Here is a 6,000-nt window from a genome sequence, read left to right as displayed (position 1 = left end):
GGCAGCCAGAAAGCAGATCTGACCCCTCCAAAGACCAAAAACAAACTGAGTAGCCTTACCCAAGTCCAGCCCTCCAGGCAAAGCCTGGATATTTAGTGTGACATGATGATTGAAGCAGAAAGAAAGTAGTGTCAAGAAGGTGTTGTATTTAAGGGGGATTTTCACCGGAAGATAAAAAAACCAGATAATTTCTCCATGTTGCAATGACTGCTTTCAAATAGCCATTTTTTCAATGAAAAAATAGCAACGTTTCCTCATGGATTTACTCTCCATCTTCCCATTGAGCATCCATGTATTTCTTTCTCCGTCTTTCTCTCCTCAGCTACGAGCCAGGAAGATGAAGTGCTGCCTCCTCTCCATCGCCTTGGCTGTTCTGGTGCTCATTGTCATCATCATCGCGGTCTCCGTCAAGCGCTGAGCTGGTGGTGCTTTCCACAGGTAAAAGCCTTTAACTAACTCTTTTCTCCCACTCTGTGAGATGGCTGAGAGACAGTTTAGGGAGCTGATTATGGTAAGAAAAAAAATATGTCTTCACCTGTAGGTTCAGGTCTGGCCTTCTAAAACATTTCTCTCTCTCAGAAGCAGCCTTAGTGGGTCCTGAAAGGTGAACCAAGGTGATATTCAAACAATACATTTTCTCTGCTGTTTGTGCTGGGCTTGATTTTACATGGATCTCATAGCAATTCTGGCTGATGGATCCTAATTCCACATGAATTAGAGAAGCAGTGTTGAAGGCTCCAGATAGAAGCGGGGTCAGGGACAATCCAGCAGCCCAGAGATGTTCCAGAGCACATCTACCTTCTGAGATGTTCCAAAGAGACTCTCTTGAGGAGCAGAAGACAAACCACTGGAGATTTCAGCAGGGATGAAAAATAAAAAGGGATTTTTGGAGATCTTTGCCCTGCATCTAACCGTAAAGGTGTGTTGATCTGTAGTAGAAGGACTGGGCTGTAACCTTGGCAACACAGGTGAGATATCAAAGCAACTTCATCCCACTGGTGAAGTTTAAACTATGACATACTGTCTCTGTAAAGACTGTGCTTTAAATGTAAAGTATAAGACAAAAAGAAAGTTTTTATTTTCCTTTCTTTTGCCTCATTACCCCTGAAAAATGACTCATAAATTATTTCTGATAATCTCCCTTCTGATACAACAAAGCATCTCTGGGTGTCTTCTTCTTTAGAAGGTTTCCAGGCCATTATTCAAGGGGAGATTATGAGATTTGCAGATTTTTCTACCACCCAGAGGGGGTCTGTGTGGCTGATGACGTGGGAAAGGTTCCAACTGGTAAAACCTGAATCCAAAAATATCAGTGGGACTTTTCCTGCAGAGAAAAAGCAGGAACCCTGAGGCAGAAAAGAATAGAGGGTGGGCACAATTTTTAATTTAGGGAACCCTCATGTCCTCAGAGACTTGAATGAAGCACGTGTGACATCACTCCTGTCCTTAATAGATCCTGAATGATACTGAGGCTCACTGGGACCTTTTGCAACAATTTAGGTGGAGATCTGTTAGCCTGAACTAAGGGAAGCACAAAGGATTAATAGATTTTATTAATTATTTGGTTTTTCAAGAGTTCAGTGCTGCTTGGCAGTGCTCTCCTTCCACCTGAGGATGAAGGAATTGCCCTCTTTCTGCTAGAAGATAGAGGGGGTGGTTCAAAACAATCAGAGAAAGATGATTCTTCACACTTTTTAACCTTTGGAACTCCTTCTGGCATGTTGCAGATGCTAAAATTTGGGTACAAGAGGGAATTATACAAATACATGAGAAAAAAAAAATTGTGGAATGATATCTACCACCTCACTGGGTTTGGATGAGGATGATCAAAAGCTCTACATTATTGCAAGGAGAAAAAACTCTAAATATTTTTCTTAGGTGTTTGGCCAGCCCTGAAGTGAGGATATCAGGAAAATGGTCCTTTAATTGACTGAATATCAATGTTCTTACAGCACATCTATCTATCTATCTATCTGTAATTTCTATATATATTTTTATCCCTCTTTTACATGAGACACTGCTTATGAGTGCAAACAGTGATCTGTTCTGATAATTTAAATCTGGAGCAACTATAATAATTTTAATTGCATTACTCTGGTTTTACTCTGCATTAGTTTGGAGATGTGTTACATCATGATAATCTGCAATATAATACAATTTCTTTTAACACAGTTAAATATTCCTATCTACTAGAAATTACAAATCTTATCATCAGTTGGCTACATCTAGACATATTTTAATCTAAACCCCTAAAGTGGAGAAAGTCAGAGAGGCAAAATATTCTTACAATAAAACTCCGTTGGAAAACTAAATTTAATCTTCTGTTAAGAGATCCATTCTTGGGGGAAGTGAACCTAAAGATACTGATGAGAGCCCCAGGAAAAAATATAATCCTCTACTTTTCATCATCACTTTTGAAACTAATTATTAAGCTTCTAAAACAAGAGTTACTTTCCAACAGTACAAATGAAGGCAGAACCTGCATTAATATACACTGGAACAAGTATGATTTCTGATCTTTAGAAATGGTTCCTAACCCAAATGGTGTGCAACAGATTTCATATTTATAGTCTGAAGATTTCCAGAACAGAATATTTTCAGGATTTCCATGTCCACAGTGATGCATGCAATTCTATTCTGAACTTCAATGCAAGTGGGTTTTAAAATGTAAGTGGATTTTAAAATATCAGTGGGTTTAAAGATTCGACTGCCACAAGAAACTGGTTCATATAAAACTGTCTTACATACTACAGGGAGAGAAAGAACAGCTGGATTTTAGTGTGTAGCAGCTCTGCATGACTCTTCAGAGAGGAGAGAGAAGAAAGCAAGTTAGGGAACTAGTTACTGAAACTGTGGTTGGCACAGGACAAATCACCGAATAAAATCCCAAGTTCAGTGATGACTGGCAAGAACTTCCTTTTAACTTACCATAAAGAGTTTGTTCCATGCTGGATAACTCAGGAGCCAAAAAGAAACAGCACCAGCGTCTCCATTCCAGTGGTTTAAGTGCCATTTCCAGGATATTAAAGGTAGGGGCTTCTTTAGCTCTCCTGAGTGGCAGTGAGAATTATGAAGGTCACTATTCACTGAGTCAAAGAAATGATGCCATTAATATCTATGATTATTAACATTGTTTTGATCATTAGCATATAAAGTGTTCTTCCTCTTTTTATTATTATTTTTTTTTATTTGGTTGATGTTTCTACTTTTGCAATAATGATGCTGAATCAACGGTTCATCTCAACGCCACAGCTCAGACACGCCTTGGACAGTCTAGCCCATTCCTTCCAGGGCAAAAATCACTTCATGAATCTTGAGAAGTAAAAAGCAGTTTTTCCCCATGAGTTTTGCAGGCAGTTGTGCCACCCCTGGCTCTGGCTCAGTGCGTGCAGAGGGCCCAGATGTTCAGGAGAGCTCCAAGCCTGTCCAGGCCCCTGCCATAAGTGTGTCACTGCTCCCTTGGGGCAGTTTTGTCTGGCAGGGAGAGGGAAGAGCATCTACAGAGAACACAGAGAAGCTCCTGAGGACTTCTGTCTGTGTGTTTGTTTGCTGACACCTTAGGAAAATAGCCCAGGAGCTCTTGAGTCACGTTGTGCACATCCTGTGGCAGCACTGCAGCTGCTCTTCTTGCTGCCACAGTCAACATCAGCGCCCATGTAAAAGGATGGGATTGCAGCAGCAGTCTGAGAGAAGCCTTTTTGTTAAAAACATCTTTGTACAGTGTCAGTATTTTTCTTCAACCTAGACAGACCTTCTGTGCCCTTCTCTTGACTCATTTGGATGAGTGCACACTTACCCAAAGTGACAATCAAGGCTATTTGAATCCTAAGCCTGGAGTGTTATTTATAGGAAAATAGAGGTGACAAACTTTGAGAAAGATGCTAAATGGATTTGATGTTTGGAAAATGTGCTTTCCAGTGACAGCTTAATCATCTCAATCCTGTTAGCCAAAGAAAGAGAGAAGGAATGATGACTCGACTGCTCCCTGTTCTTGGAAGAAGTCATTGCAACAGAGGGTGCCTTCCTCTTTGCCAAGACACATTTCTGTCAGACAAAGGTTGCTGGACTGAGCACACAGACTTTGCTGTAGAGATTCCTTAAATTCTGTGGACTTACTGTGCTTTCCAGCCTTAGAATCTGTCAATGAATAAAGAGGCAAGAGCCCAGAGGAATAAAGCAGCATTTCCCTTCTTGGGGGGATTATGCAATGGTTGATTGTGTGGCTCAGCTGTTCAAAACAGAACAACAGTCAAGAGTGCAAGTGATCATTAGTGACTGGATGTGGCACTTAGTGCCAGGGTTTAGTTGACATGGTGGTGTTCAGTCAAAGGTTGGACCTGATGATCTTGGAGATCTTTTCCAACCTTTATGATTCCATGATTCATCAAATTCTCCCAACCTTCAGTGACTTAAAGCTCAAAGTCTTCCTGATATAGGAGATAGTTATTAAATCTTTAACAGCCGTTGATTATTACCTTTCCTGATAATTTGACCATTTGCGTTTGAAACATTATAAAGTTTTAAAATGTGAAATATCCTGAGCAAGGAGTTCCACTCTTGATTACACTCACCATGTGATCTTGACTGTACAGATAAAAATCCCTAGAATCATAGAACAATTTGGGTTGGAAGGGACCTTAAAGATCATCTGATTCCAATTCCCTTCTGTGGGCAGGGGCACCTTCCACTCCATCAGGTTGCTCAGGGCCCCATCCAGCCTGGCATTAAACAATTCCAGGAATGGGACATCCACAACTTCTCTGGGCAACCTGTTCCAGTGCCTCACCACCCTCACATAAAGATTATTTTTCTAATATCTAAGCTAACATCTTGGACAGCATCTCTTGAGCAGGGCTATAGTCCTGATGAAAAAGTAATATTCCAGCTTCAAATATGTGTTTCCTGAACATGCAACTGCCTTGCTTTGAATCTAAATTGAATTAATTATCATAGTAAAATAGAAGATATTGGTTTAGTTTGTATTATTTTTCCTTTCCTTCACAGTTAAAGCTTTCCCTGCATAATTCATTTATGGGTTTCTTATGTGATTAAGTGTTTTATGTAACCTGATCAATGGGGATGAAGCTCAGACAGTTTGTTTTATACAGTCCATTTCTGGTGTTTTGTTTTTGTGGTGTTTTTTGTTTTCTTTCAGACCTTATGATTTTTAACTCGCGGTTGGTTGGGATTTTTAGAGTCCCCGTGTCCTGTACCTGATCCCACCAACAAATGCGATCACAGCCTGTGTGTGTGTCAGGGTCAGGAGGGCCGTGGGTGGCAGGGGAGGAAAGATTGACAAGAGGCTTTGTGATACGTGGCATTTACAGGTCTGGTGTTCCTTCCAAGCAGGAGACAAGTCTGGGCACCTTCTCCTGACACACACAACAGAAATTGTGACATTTGCCCAGTGCATCCCTCCCTGGCAGTGTCTGATTGCTGGAGCACAGCAGCTTCTGCTCAGTGTTGAACAGAGTAATCATTCAACCCAAGGAACTTTGCAAATAAGGGCAGAACACAGACAGGGATGTTTCATGGCATTGCTTTTGCCTTTTGAATTGATATCACAGGGCTTAGTGCCTCTGTTTTTACACACATCCACATATGGCTTAATAACTCTGTGAGTTATATCAGCTCAGTTTTCAAGCTTGTTTCAGTATTTGAAGCTTTATAAGGGTCACAGTATTTTGGACAGCTGTCTTTGAAATCCTAAAATAACTCACCCCTCTGCCCTGGCTGTGGCACTGCTGCCATGTTTGTTCTGCAGCACAATCAGGAATCAATAGCTCTGCAAAATTTTTCCCTCTGCTGTATCCTATTACTTTGAAAAGGTTCCTACAGAAGTCAGAGTCAGATGTCAATTCTTGTTGTTTCAATTCTTGTCTTTTAGTCTATAATTAATTGCTGGATCCTGGCGTTCTTGCTCAATTTTTGCTCAGGCAAGAAGAGTGAGGTACGTCCTGATTCTGCAGTAATTTTTTTGCTTAAAATTTAAATAAGTCA

The 6,000-nt window shown here is 40.7% G+C and overlaps 1 long non-coding RNA gene across 1 annotated transcript in view; it reads left to right on the top strand.

The window, feature by feature from the left end:
- Positions 1-325: 325 nt before the first annotated feature.
- Positions 326-6,000, top strand: part of LOC114069053 — a 59,291-nt gene continuing 53,616 nt past the window's right edge. Inside the window, exon 1 of the long non-coding RNA XR_003573710.1 lies at positions 326-438. This is a non-coding gene — a long non-coding RNA (uncharacterized LOC114069053). The remainder of the gene's footprint in view (positions 439-6,000) is intronic.

This window comes from Empidonax traillii, unplaced genomic scaffold (assembly GCF_003031625.1).
Source record: "Empidonax traillii isolate 1590-97213 ecotype Southwest subspecies unplaced genomic scaffold, ASM303162v1 scaffold1171:size163621, whole genome shotgun sequence".
Lineage (NCBI taxonomy): Eukaryota > Metazoa > Chordata > Aves > Passeriformes > Tyrannidae > Empidonax > Empidonax traillii.
Note: the sequence above shows the minus strand (reverse complement) of the source record. Positions and strands in the feature narration are given on the sequence as shown.